The 15,197-nt window shown below is 43.8% G+C and overlaps 2 protein-coding genes across 4 annotated transcripts in view; one reads left to right on the forward strand and one right to left on the reverse strand.

The window, feature by feature from the left end:
* Nucleotides 1–7,032, forward strand: part of poglut1 (protein O-glucosyltransferase 1) — a 69,615-nt gene extending 62,583 nt beyond the window's left edge. The window contains exon 11 of one of the 2 annotated variants that reach the window (XM_057335989.1): nucleotides 4,382–7,032. The gene's annotated coding sequence lies outside the window, so the exon portion shown is untranslated. The remainder of the gene's footprint in view (nucleotides 1–4,381) is intronic. The other variant, XM_057335988.1, reaches the window with a different exon arrangement.
* The window catches only part of myo10l3 (myosin X, like 3), a 204,169-nt gene that overhangs the window by 151,027 nt on the left and 37,945 nt on the right, over nucleotides 1–15,197 (reverse strand). The window lies entirely within an intron of this gene.

Raw genomic sequence — 15,197 nt, forward strand, 5'->3', positions numbered from 1 at the left:
TGTATATTATGCTTATGAGAAAGCTTCTACTTTTACTATGGGGTACCCTGTGACTATATATGCGCATCACAAGGTGGTTGAAATGTTGGAGCAGGGCAGATTTGTTTTGACACAGGCCAGAAGCCTGGCATATTCAACTCTTTTGACATATCCAGATGTAACGATAAAACATTGTACTACTGTAAATCCAGCTAACTATATACCTTTGGAAAATGAGGGCACTCCACATGATTGTGTTGCTGAATCACTAGCATTTACCCGTCTTAGACCAGACTTAGAGTCTACACCAATAATGCATGCTGAAGCTGATTATTTTGTGGATGGATCTTGTTTCAGAGACCATCTGGGAAATCATGCTGGTTTTTCTGTGGTTAAGCGAAAAGATGATGGATTTATACCTGTGATTTCTCAACATTGTGAGCAACCGTGTTCCGCACAACTGGCTGAGCTAAAAGCTCTGACCACAGCTTGCCAGTTGGCAAAGGGACGAATTGTAAATATTTATACAGATTCTGCATATGCACATGGAGTGTGCCATTTATATGGGGCCGTCTGGAAACAAAGAGGATTTAAAAAGAGTGACGGTACCCCAATACAACATGCAGAACAAATTGTACAGTTAATTTCTGCAATGATGCAACCAAAACTTTTAGCCGTTGTTAAGTGTCAAGCACACAAAAAGGGAAATGATTTTGTAATTGTTGGGAACAATGCTGCAGATGCTGAGGCTAAAAGAGCTTCAGGGTGCCTAACTGCTGTAATGGCCCCCATGGTATTAGTACAACCCGAGCCCCGCATTACAGATCTTGCTCGCATACAGGAGCAGGCAAGTGCTGTTGAACAGTCAGTATGGCAGCAAAGGGGGGCCACAAGAGATGCAAATGGAGTATGGCGCTCTCATGAAGGACTTATAATTGCACCGCATGCCCTATTGACTGTATTAATTTCAGAGACACATGGGTTTGATCATTGCGGTCGAAATGAGATACTTCGAAAGATCAAGCAACAAGGATATTGGTCACCTTATTTGCAAGCAACAGTGGATGATTACCTAACAGGATGTGACATTTGTGCTCAGAACAATGTTAGGAAAGGGACTTCAGCACCCATAGGACACATCCCTGTACCTGAGGGACCTTTTAAACACTTAGTAATGGATTATGTTGACATGATCAAATCAGTCAGAGGAAAAAGATACATGTTGGTGATTATAGACAGATTCAGCAGATGGGTGGAAGCTGTGCCATCAGCAGACCAGGGCTCTGGGACTGTGATTAAGTTCTTGACAAGAGAAGTGATTCCTAGGTTTGGAATTCCTTCTGAGATCAGCTCGGATAACGGCTCCTCTTTTATTCAACGAGCCGTAAAGACTGTCTTACAACAGTTGCGAATAAAACAGCGGCTAGGCTGTGTTTACAGACCTCAATCTCAAGGAATGGTTGAGAAAGCGAATGGGACTTTAAAAGCAAAGATAAATAAGATCTGTGCAGATACCAAATTGAACTGGGTAGATGCATTACCGTTGGCACTAATGAACTATCGCATGCAAACTAACAGAACCACGAATTTGACCCCACATGAAATGCTCACGGGCAGACCTATGCCAGTGCCATACTTAAGGGGCCCTTATGATGGACCGCCCCTGGAACAATTGCAAGTTGAATTAAGAACTTATATGAGACAATTAACTGCTATACATGAGGCTATATATTCACAGGAGCATCGCCGAGGGCCCAGAGAGGACGAAGAAGCTCCATGTGCAATCGTTCCTGGAGACCAAGTCTATCTGAGGGTCTTCAGAAGGAGATGGAATGAGCCGCGGAGAGAAGGGCCTTACACAGTCGTACGAGCAACACCAACAGCAGTACAAGTGGAAGGAAGCAACACCTGGTACCACTTGAACCATTGCACCAGAGTACCACAACTCCGTCTACGAGATTCTGAACAAGCCGACGAGGAACTATCAGAGACTTCAGACGAAGTACAGCACCAAGATGATAGTCAGTGGACCTCCGAGAGAGCTCCCGACCCTGCTCCAGAATCACCTAGGGCAGCTGCGAGACAACCGGAGCAGCTCCCACAGCACGAGCCAGAGCAGAGGGCACAGCAGGAGAGACTCGACCAGGACCAGGAGCAGGAGCAGACACAGCATGAGCCGCCGTACGAGCCAGAACAGAGGCCACGACCAGAACGAACGGGGGAGGAGCCAGGCCAGAGCACAGAACACAGACAACCGACGGAGCATGCTGGCAGGCCTGTATACGATCCTGACATACATGGAGAACATAGTGCAACTCGAGATAGCCGCCATAGACAGGAACCAGACACCGCTCCGACCCCGGCAAGCGACAGGGAATTACGCCCAGGCCCAAGTCGGGAGGGAGATGCAGGACATTCTGATCACGATATTGCTACTGATGAGCCTGGTACAGACCATACCACAGACCCAGGGGTACCTGACCCAGAGTTATCCCTTGAACGACTACTGGCAGAAGACCTCCCAACAATCGATGTGTCAGACCTCAGTTGGTCACCCCCAGACTTCGATTTGTGATGAACTACCACAGTATGAGAGACTTTGGGACATTGCTATTCACAATGAGTGGTATAGATAGCCACGTTTTACAGTGGAACAGTCATATATGGACAGTTGTGTGTTTTGCACCCCCTCACCATTAAGCAAACTCATCGTTGTGCCAAACCCATATGACTATAGACATTGTGCTGGACATTACACAAAACAGTGTGATAAAAAGAGAAACACTGTTCCTTTTTGCCATGCAGAGTGCTTAGCTTTGGCAGGACGAAAAAACAGGGAAAAGTACTACACTCACCCATTATGGGGAAAGGAATGTATGCACATTGATGTAAACCTGCCAGCAAACATGATTGAAGTTCCAGCTGTTTATGACATAGATTACACATTGCAATATGAATGCTTTAATGGTACAAACAAGAAAGGTGGAAATAATGTGGGATTTTTTTAAGGGAATTGTATAACTGTTTGGCATTTGGATAAAAGCATGCGAGGTCAAGAGAATATTAAAAGACATTGGAGTAATAAGTTTGCTTCAGCCACATTTACAGATAACTTCACAGTAATAGGTCCAGAAAACTGCCAAAATATGACAACAGGATGGCCATTAATTGAATCTTACCAAACTCAAGCAAATGCTATTGCTGACTATTTCTGGTTGTGTGGAGGAAGCAAACTAAGGCCAACATTGCCAGAAAAATGGATAGGTTTATGTGCAAGAGTAAAACTAATACAAGATGTTACTATTATTACATGGGACCCAAATGAAAATGTAAAAAGCAAGCCCAAACATAACATAATTAAGAGAGCATACCAGAGTGACCCTAATGTTTATTTGGATGCTATTGGCCAACCTAGAAATATTCCACACCAATTTAAAGCAAGAGATGAGGTTAGATCTGGATTTGAATCTATTCTTGTATGGATAACCCCAAATAAGAACACAGAATGGATTAACTATCTGTATTACAATCAGCAGAGGTTTATTAATTTTACAAATGATGCACTTGAAGCCCTTGGAGAACAATTGGCCCCAACGAGTAAAATGGCCTGGCAAAACAGACAAGCCCTGAACTGGTTATTAGCTGAAAAAGGAGGGGTTTGTGTAATGTTTGGAGAAGATTGTTGTACTTATATTCCTAATAATACCTCCCCTGATGGGTCTTTCACTCATGCTATGGAAAAATTGAAAAATCTGAGGGATGAAGTAACGGCCAATGCTGGAACAGATAGGGCATTTGAAACATGGTTTGAGTCAATGTTTGGGTCCTGGAGAAAATGGCTAACTCAAGTGGGAATGATAATTGTTGCTGTTCTAATGATTTCTGCAGTATTATTTTGTTGTGTTCTCCCTATGATAAGGTCTTTGTTGGTTAGAGCCACAGCAAAACAAATGTCACTACATGCAAAGTTACATATGCACAATGACTCTGAGGCATTTATGTTAACCATGGTCACAGCAATGGAAAAATGTGAAGAATATGATGACATTCCATAGTTGTTTTATGCAAAACCAAAACAAGGGGTGCCACTTTTGTTTTACCATTATAGTTTTGTTTTTGAATAATAAGGGAGATAGCTTAGAATTGTTTTCCTTTTGGGGCATGTAGTATAGTTATATTCTTTTAAGACACTTATAGGCAGGAAGATAGCTCATGTTTTGTTTATTGTTTTGGCAGTGAACCCCTTCCCCTTTTGAAACTGCACATGTAAAAAACAAGTTGATTTATTTAATTATAACCCCAAAAGAAATAACAGAGAGGGCTATGTATTATGTGTTCTCTCTTTCTTTCTCTCCATTTTTCTATCTTTATCTACCTCACTCTTATCACAACCCTTGAGCAGGACAAGATTGGGGGTGTTTCAAAGCAGGACTGCAGATAGGAGTTTCTGGTCAGAGTGACATCACGGACGCAGACTACCTATTACGACGAGAGGAAATTAAATTACCATGGAAACGATGTATGCCACTGACGGAAGAAGAATATTCACGGAACCGAGAACAATCCTGGTATGAGAGAGCGGTACTACACCCTTCACGATCTTGGTACTCCAGACGAATACTGGGACCAGCAGCACGACAGATACTGAAACAGGATCCAGCAGTCCTAGCTGTGGGGCGTTCAGTTGCTGTACCAGCCTATTACGACACCGATTGTGGAATAACTATTTTCTTTTTCTTCACACAACCTGGACAACGACCAGTTATATATCGAGGAAAGAAAGCCTTAACAACTACAGGTCATAACTTACCTATCACGGAGTGGGAATACGTGTGTGCGCATTATCCAAGGAACTAGAACTGTGAGTAGGAGCACGAGGGCAAAGTGCCAGTGGAAGAACTGCCCTCATTTAGAGAGGGTGGGGGCCACCCACTGGACGAACATAGTTAGCTTAAAGAAATTAGTTACCCTGAAGTGACTCCTTTAGTGACCTCACCCATTTCAAAGACTTTTCCACATGTGGCGTCACGTTGTACCATTGACAACCCAAGATCGTTTATTACTCAATTTAAAGACACCTCATTCCAGATATTTTTCATTTAATCCAACTAACTTTTGGCCGGGAAGAGACAACAACAGAACCTACTCAACGCACGTTGATAGAAGACTCCTGCAACAGGACGAGAGTATATTAGCAGTCTTTGTAACAGCTGCAGAAAAATCTACAGATAACGCAACACAAGTAGGAAGAACGTATATTGTTGGCGAAACAAGACAAAACTTTAGACCAGTATTGGACAGAGCAACTGGCCATTTAACTTTGGAATATACGGACATCACTACGCAGCTTTGGAAATATTATACGGATTATTACCCAAATAATTGACCTAATAAACATTGTATGTGACGAATGTCATCTGCCTTTAGACAATTTGCTGAAAAATTCAAACCTGATCATACGGATGACACCCCACACCGAAAACCACCTGCAGACAGAATAAGAGGAACATCGCTCTATTTTCCAACCAGGGAGGAAGGTACTGAGAGACCGTGTTATCAAGAACTGGTGAATTCTGGTTACGTGTCTGTATTTCAAGAACAAAGACAACTGGAACTGCTAGAGCCTCTGAAATTGCTGTCACAAGACAATGCTATATTGGCTGTAGGTTTTACTTCAACACAGGATGATTCATGGACTGAAAGAAGGCCAAGTTGGACTTTAACTGTGTGCACTCAATATTTGTTTTGGCCCTCAATTAACCTGAACACAGGAACTTTGAAATTTAAACCACATAATTGTCATACACGATTTAGAGCAGAAGCCAGATTAAAACCAGGTCAGTGGATGATTTTTACTTATCACACTGAAGGATATGAATTAAATTGAATCTTACTAAAATTGAACTTTGCAAATAACAATATGGAGAGCTCACGACACCCATGCCATCCCATGAGACTCCGAAAGTTGTTTGGACAGCGAGACATAGCATCTGTTTTGATCATTTTGACATGTGTGATCATAATACCAATACTTATGAGACAATTCCCAGATGATGAGGAACTTCCAGATACCCTTTTCAAGGATAACATAACTCTGCGCAAAGACATGGATATGGATTTGAACCACACAGACTTTATGAATTCTACCTTGGAACAGGCTGACTTTGGAGTAAATGCTACTACAGATGAACATTTGTCCCCAGGTCAGTTGGTTCCAGAGTCTGCACCAAAACATCGAAATAAACGACAGAGTATCAACAACACAGACCAACTTGATTCATGGATGGATCACCCTAATCCCCCTCATCCTTATGCTACTAACATGTGGTGGAGATTCACCAATCATACAGTCAAAATGTATGCTTCCAGAAACTGTTATGTTTGTTCTCAGTTCCCTCATAGCACCACTGGAGGAGACTGGTGGCCACATCAGGATCATAACACAACATTTGAGATGACTATGGTTGCAATAGCAGCTGCAGGACTACAAAGGAACCCAAATGCAGATACTGAAAGTGTTATGATGACTCGAATGGACAGCACTTGGAAATCAATCACTCTCCCCAAAAGACTTTTTGCTCAGATTGCAACAGTCAAGCATTTACCTAGTAAACTCATCTGTCATGAACGATCTTCAGGAGGACATTTCTTGGGAAAATTACCAGAGAGGAAATGTTCACATATCTACAAGCAAACAAATGAATCTATGAGACAAAGTTGTATGTCATGTCTTCGCATAGCAGACTATGTGCATCCTCCACCTCGCCTTGTTACAACTACACATAAAGCTCCACAAACAGTTGTGGCCTACCAATACCTTGTGACTTCCGAGAGAGGACGAGCAAAATGTCCTTCATGTTTGACTGTGCATGTTCCCGATCTAGAGGGAACAGGTGTCGTTGAAGGACACTACTGGCTGTGTGGATATCGAGTATACTTATCCTTACCAAAGAACTGGACAGGACTATGTGCTTTAGTCCAACTACATGGAGGGGCCATCATCTTGCCCGATCGAGCAATGGACAGTCAACACCGAACAAGAAGAGACTTATTCAATTTCCTGAGAGAAAGCCCAGTGCCAAAGAACCATCACATATGGACAGTTGCTGAGAAACATGTGGCTGTTTTCAGCCCAGCACTGGGTGTAGAATCACTGATGCATGAAGTGGAAATCACCAGATATGAGCTAGCCTCATTTATCAATACAACGAAAATCATGATGGAAGGAATCAGAGAGGAACTTCGAGGACTACGGCTTACCGCACTCCAGAACAGAGTGGTCCTAGACCAACTCACCGCAGCACGTGGAGGTGTTTGTGCTATGATTGGAGAGACTTGTTGCACGTACATTCCAGACAATGACGTGGATGGACATCTTATCAAACAAGGAATACATAACATCACCATGTTATCCACAATGATCACAAAAGAAGAAGTGAATTCAGAATCTTCCATTTGGGACTGGTTCAATAATATTTTCCCAAATCTACATAACATATTGATGTTGGCAACCTGCATTCTCTTGCCCATTTTGTTATTGTTATGTTTTTGGCCATGTGTCATGCAGGCTATTAAGAGAGCTAACACATCTGCTCCTCATCAACAGATGGTTGTTTATTCAGTTAATACTGAACGCATCTATGAAAATGAATAGATATGTCTTTGTTCTATAGTGGGTTATAAGCAGGTGTTGTCCGTGTTACGAGATAACCAAGATGGATAAAATGGATTTTTATTAGCTTGCTTACTTCGAGTAATTACTTAAGGATTTCGCCCACGCATTTACGTATATATATCTATATATACTTACACATTTCTTATTACATTTTTGATGACATTTGCCTGCACTCATTCACTTTGTAGTATCTATTCCTTGTCAGAAATTAATCATGTGTGGGACTCCTTTTGAGTCCCAAAGGGGGGAATATATTGTGTAATTTCTGAGCACATATAGATATATTTTAGATGTATTGAGCACTGTTATTCACCACAGTTATAAAAGCACTTGATAAAATACCTAAAAAGTATTAAGAAGTATCCATAGGAACATTAGTATATAGATGAGTTGATCTGAAATCACATTTAAAAAGTATGATTACATATAAGTAGGTTTATGATAATGATTTGATTATTTGAAGATGAATTAATGATTTAATGACACAATCTGTACCTGTAACCAATGATTGTTCATATAAATGCACTTAATGTCACTTTAAGCATGTTTAAAGCACATTTGAGCACAATGTAACAAGGTAAAATCCAGTGATGTTTTTAGAGGCCTAGAGTTTGAAGCCTGTTGTGCTCTCTCTGAAACCTGTGGATTTTCCACTGTTTAAAAGTAACCATGATTTCGCACGTACGCCAAGGTGTGTTTGGTGGTCTCGAATGGAGACCGTGGCTTGTTTGGTGGTCTCGTGTGGTAACCATTGTATGCAAATTATTTTAAAAATGATGTAATAGCCAGCGTACCACCATTAGATACGTACCTTGTTGCCTGGGACTTATTGGTGGCAGGCAATTAACAATTGGTTAATAAAAATAAGAGATAACAGGAAAGTACCTGATTGGTTTTAGAAGAGACCACCTTTCAGAAGTTTTACTATAATTGTAGACTGGAAAACACTTGGTTTTTAGATGACTTGGAACATCTCACTTTGTTTGTCTCGAGCAAATAAAGTTAACTCCTTGACACCCGGACCTTCTTTGTCTGAGAGATTTTTTGAACTACAAGACTGATATTTTTCCACAACACTGGCAATAGGAAATATGGCACGGAAAAATCTATAATGTAACTCCTTACATGCACGTTGCCCACCGTTCACTGTTCCTGAGGCCGACGGGTGGTGATGGCACAGGGTTGCGGTTGCACTTTTGCGCGAGGGCCCGATCATCGCTGATTGCAGCTTGAATTACATTTAAAATTCAAATATATGTTACGTCAGGTTCAATATATTTGCTATTTATTTATATATTTATAAATATAAAAAACAAGATAAATCAGTGTTTCTTAATAGTTTTTATTTTTTTCTCAACACTTTAACAGGCAGAACAAACACAAGCAAAATATATTTACATGGGGAAATTTCTCATTTACTTTTTTCTGAAACCCATCTCTGTCTTTCCATGTTGTAAAATTTAGACTTCTGAAACTCTTTCCATGTCATCGCCTTCTCCATACCATGCTCTCTGTAAATGGAAAAGACCTTAGGCAGATTAGAGACTGTGTCTATCAGCTCAGGCTGAGGAGGTGACACGGTCTTCATGGGGTTGCTCACAGGAGGACAGCCTGGCCACAGACCCATGGATTCCAGCTCTGTCTTCATCCAGATCCTCTGTTGATGAGAACACTTCCACTGATGTATATCATGATCGTATCCAGGAAGCTGTGGAGCAGGAGCTCTGGGAAGAGTTGTGTGCCTGGGTGTGATTGAAAATTAGAAGAAACGAATAAAGTGTAGCCACCGATATTAAATATGGTAATTCTATCCACAAAAGACTCTCTTATTTTGCACTGTCTGTCGCAAATGTAGTGGGCTGCACACTGAAGAAGCAGGAGCAGAGGAACATGGTTCTGAAAGCACAAAAACAATAATTAAAGCTGTTCTAAACAAAGTAAAACAAAAACAAATAAACTACAAACTTACCATGCGATGCCTCAGCTTTGTGTGGGACGCTATGGGATGAGGTCTCTGTAGTGTATAAAATTAATATAAAAAAATAATTCACAATTCGAAACAGAAATGATTCAACACATATATATGTAGTGCAAAACATTCTTACCATCTTTGTTACATTCCTCAAAAGAAAGTGTCCTGCACGCTTGAGAGATACTGCTCTCTGCTGAAGAGAGACATTGTAAATGTCACGGAACAGAATGACAGAACCCAATCGCAGACGAGAGATACAACAGAAAGGTTTTTATTTAAACAAAAAAAAAAACACATGAAACAAAATCCCACAAGGGGGAAAACAGGTAATGATACAAAAACACAAAATAAACACTTCCCACGTGGGGGAATAAACTTGAGGGAACGAGTGACACAAGTATAGGTTGAGACTTCTACAAAGACACGATGAAGTGAAGATAATGTGTTAGACAACAAACCGGCAACAGACAGAGAACAAAGGGGCATTATATGAGGGAAAACTAACGAAGGATAATTACATACGGGAGGTGACGGGCAGGTGACTGGTAAGATTACGGGAGACAGGAGTCTGAGAGACAAGACAGGATGACACGTGGCGTAAGTGACAACAAAGCCACGTGTCTCCACACAAAACGCAACATAAACCCGCAAGACGTGGTTCTGTCACGACTCCGTCCAATGAGCATGAGAACTCGAAACAGGAAGGACAGAGTCTTGACAGAATCCCCGCCCCAAGAGACGCCTCACGGCATCCCAAGGGTGAAACCTCAGCGTGCCAAACAGAGAGACACAAAGACAGACACCAGAGACAAAGCACAGAGCAGACTAGGGGGAACATGAGGGAGGCCAAAATGGGATTGGGGTGGGCCATCAAAAATAACAAACAAGGGAGGGGGGTGGGACAACAGGAGGCCAAAACTTGGGGCCACTAAACAAGGGTGGGACAGTGGGAGGAGTCTTGGGAGGGACAGATAAGACCGGTCGGGCCTTGCATGAACCGGGTGGAACCGGCTGAGTCCCTGGCTGGTTCGCCGGCTGGATTGCTGGCTGCTGGGCCAGACTGGATCCCGGCTGCACCGGACTGGACACCGGCTGTACCGGACTGCACGCCGGCTGCACCGGACTGGACGCCGGCTGCGGCGGACTGGATGCCGGCTGGAATGCCAGCTGGATTGCCGGCTGCTGGGCCGGACTGGATCCCGGCTGCACCGGACTGGATCCCGACTGCACCGGACTGGACGCCGGCTGTACCGGACTGCACGCCGGCTGCACCGGACTGGACGCCGGCTGCAGTGGACTGGATGCCGGCAGGAATGCCGGCTGGATTGCCGGCTGCTGGGCCGAACTGGATCTCGGCTGCACCGGACTGGATCCCGGCTGCACCGGACTGGACGCCGGCTGGAATACCGGACTGGACGCCAGCTGGAATACCGGACTGGACACCGGCTGTACCGGACTGCACGCCGGCTGGAATACCGGACTGGACGCCGGCTGGAATACCGGACTGGACGCCGGCTGGAATGCCGGCCTGGACGCCGGCTGGAACGCCGGCTGGAACGCCGGACTGGATGCCGGCTGGAACGCCGGACTGGATGCTGGCTGGAACACCGGCTGGGGTGCCGCCTGGATAACCGGCTGGTTCGCCGGCTGGAATGCTGGCTGAGGTGCCGGCAGAAAAGGCAGCAACCCCCTCTTCTTCTTCTTCAGTCGGACCACTGAGCACGTGGCTGGCTGCAGCGGTGTGGATGGTGGGGGAGCCATCTCCGCGCCTGAAGAGTCAGATGGGGAGTCCCATGACTCCCTTCTCCCACGCCTTCCACGGAGGCTGGGAGGGCCCCGACCTGAGCATGCTGGGAGGGATGGGACTGAGAGGCCCACGGCGCCAGTGACCAGGACGTGGTCCTCTGGGACGGTACCCAGGCTGAAACGGGAGGAGTCCCGGGGGCAGCTCGAAGAGACGCCATGTAGCAGCTCTTCTCGAGAGTGCAGCTGAACCACCAACCGAGAGAATGGAAGATAAATCAAGTCCTCCCGTTCAGCTAGGGGTGGAGGATTATCCATCCCAGCCACCAGATAGGCACTCACCAGCACCTCAGGGAAGGAACCCCTCCTCGCCTCTAGCTCCCGGGCATAGTCCTGCAGGGGACGATGGCCTTGAGCCGGGAATGGCCCATCGGCGGCGTGGGATTGGGAGGCAATGGAACTCCACCACTCCCGGTTATAAGCACACGGCCACCGCATAATGTTGATCTCTCGTCCGCTGTGTTCTTCTTTGGCCGGTTTGTTCTGTCACGGAACAGAATGACAGAACCCAATCGCAGATGAGAGATACAACAGAAAGGTTTTTATTTAAACAAAAAAAAACACATGAAACAAAATCCCACGAGGGGGGAAACAGGTGATGATACAAAAACAAAATAAACACTTCCTACGTGGGGGAATAAACTTGAGGGAACGAGTGACACAAGGATAGGTTGAGACTTACTTCTACAAAGACAGTTTTTTTTTACAATTCTTGCAAACTACTACCACTAACTTTTTACAATAACTAAATAAAATTAAAGCTGCAAGCAGCGATGATCGGGCCCTCGCGCAAAAGTGCAACCGCAACCCTGTGCCATCACAACCCATCGGCCTCAGGAACAGTGAACGGTGGGCAACGTGCATATAAGGAGTTACATTATAGATTTTTCGGTGCCATATTTCCTATTGCCAGCTGGTGGCGCTACGACTGTAAGTGAACACTGACGTGGAAATGTGTTCAGGCCAGGACTCTTATCAAACATATGAAGTGTGAGGCCGGTCGGACATTGTGTGCCTGAGTTACTATAGCTTCCTGTTTCATGGTGAAACATCAAACTTTATCAGGTCGCCACGGACACGCCCCTCAATGAAAAGTCAGAATCTTGCAATGTATCATCACAAAGGTCTGAAGATCATACTGGCTATACAGTTCAAATATGATGCTGACCTGTTTGAAGCTCTATGAGGAGTTAATCACAATTTAAAACATGCCACTTCCTGTTTCCTGCAGATGGCGCTATAACTGTAACAGAATATTACCATGTATTTGTCTTCAGGACAGGACTTTTATCAAATGTGTGAATTCTGAGTAGTTAAAAACAGTTTAAAGCATGCCATTTCCTGTTTCCTGCAGGTGGCGCTATAACTGTATCTGAATATTGCCATGTAAAGAAAAAAAGTTAATGATAGGTGATAAAATTAATGCAGGCGAATTATAGTAGGATTTGTTATTTATTTAAATACGTCACATTCCCTTTTGCCAGCTGGTGGCGCTATCGCTATAAGTGATCACTGACATGGATATGTGTTCAGGCCAGGACTCTTATCAAATGTGTGAATTCTGAATAGTTAAAAACAGTTTAAAACATGCCATTTCCTGTTTCCTGCAGGTGGCGCTATAACACTATCTGAATATTACCATGTATTTGTCTTCAGGCCAGGACCTTTATCAAATGTGTCAATTCTGAGTAGTTAAAAACAGTTTAAAACATGCCATTTCCTGTTTCCTGCAGGTGGCGCTATAACAGTATCTGAATATTACCATGTAGATGTGTTCAGGCCAGGACTTTTATCAAATGTGTGAAGTGTGAGACTGGTCAGACATTGTGGGCCTGAGTTGCAATAGGTTCCAGTTTCATGGCGAAACATCAAACTTTGTCAGGCTGCCACGGACACGCCCCTCAGCGAAAAGTTATGATCTTTCAATGTATCTTCACAAAGGTCTGAAGATCATACTGGCTGTACTCTTCAAATATGATACTGATCTGTTCAAATCTCTATGAGGAGTTAATCACAGTTTAAAACATGTCACTTCCTGTTTCCAGCAGGTGGCGCTATAACTGTATCTGAAAATTATCTTGTAGATGTCTTCAGGCCAGGACTTTTATCAAATGTGTGAAGTCTGGGTGAAGTCTGCGGCCTGTTGAACATTGTAGGCCTGAGTTACAACAGCTTCCTGTTCATGGCGAAACGCCAAACTTTGGCAGGCCGCCAGGGTCACGTTCCCTCACGAAAAGTCAAGATCTCAGCAATTTAGCTTCGCAAAGGCCTTAAGATGAGAATGACATGTAGATGATGTTGATCGGATTAAAACTCTAGGAGGAGTTTGTTAAAGTACAACGACTGGAAATTGAAACAAATTACAAAATTGCACAGGAAATCAAAAATAACGGACTTCCTGTTGGGTTTAGAGATATGCTCCAAGAGACTTTTCTTAATGATTCGGGGAGCTCTATCAGCCCCCCAAATTTGGTGCATGTACGTATTGCGTAGCAGCCTGGGCAGTTCTAGGTGGCGCTAGCGAGCCATTTTGCCACGCCTAATTTTAAGTCCCATATCAGAAGTAAATTTTTGCAAGGTCTGATGCGTGTGAAAATTATTGTGAGTTTTTGAGCATGTTTAGGCCTTCAAATTAGCGATCAAAGAGGGAGAAGAAGAAGAAGAATTAAAGCTGCAAGCAGCGATGATCGGGCCCTCGCGCAAAAGTGCAACCGCAACCCTGTGCCATCACCACCCGTCGGTCTCATGAACAGTGAACGGTGGGCAATATGCATATAATGAGTTATATGGTGGCGCTATTACTATAAGTGAACACTGACGTGGATATGTGTTCAGGCCTGGACACGGTGAGGCCGGTCGGACATTGCGTGCCTGAGTTACTATAGCTTCCTATTTCATGGCGAAACATCAAACTTTGTCACGCCTCCACGGACACGCCCCTCATGAAAAGTCTGGAACTTGCAATGTATCATCACAAAGGTCTAGGAAGTTATATTATAGAAGGACTTTAATTTATTTACATGTACCAGATTTCCTGTTATTTATTTAAATGTGACAAATTCCCTTTTGCCAGCTGGTGGCGCTATCGCTATAAGTGAACACTGACATGGATATGTGTTCAGGCCAGGACTCTTATCAAACATGTGAAGTGTGAGGCTGGTCGGACGTTGTGTGCCTGAGTTACTATAGCTTCCTGTTTCATGGCGAAACATCAAACTTTTTCATGCCGCCACGCACAGGCCCCTCAACTAAAAGTCAGGATCATGAAATGTATCATCACAAAGGTCTGAAGATCATACTGGCTATACTGGTCAAATATGATGCTGACTTGTTTGAATCTGTATGAGGAGTAAATCACAGTTTAAAACATGCTACTTCCTGTTTCCTGCAGGTGGCGCTATAACAGTATCTGAATATTACCATGTAGATGTCTTCAGGCCAGGACTTTTATCAAATGTGTGAAGTGTGAGACTGTTCGGACATTTTGTGCCTGAGTTACTATAACTTCCTGTTTCATGGCGAAACATCAAACTTTGTCAGGCCGCCATGGACACGCCCCTCCACAAAAAGTCAGGAACTTGCAATGGATCATCACAAAGGTCTGAAGATCATACTGGCCAAATATATTGCTTACCTGTTTGAATCTCTATGAGTTAATCACAGTTTAAAACATGCCACTTCCTGTTTCCTGCAGGTGGCGCTATAACTGTATCTGAATATTACCATGTAGATGTCTTCAGGCCAGGACTTTTATCAAATGTGTGAAGT

This window comes from Triplophysa rosa, linkage group LG6 (genome assembly GCF_024868665.1).
Source record: "Triplophysa rosa linkage group LG6, Trosa_1v2, whole genome shotgun sequence".
In the NCBI taxonomy this organism is placed as follows: Eukaryota; Metazoa; Chordata; class Actinopteri; order Cypriniformes; family Nemacheilidae; genus Triplophysa; species Triplophysa rosa.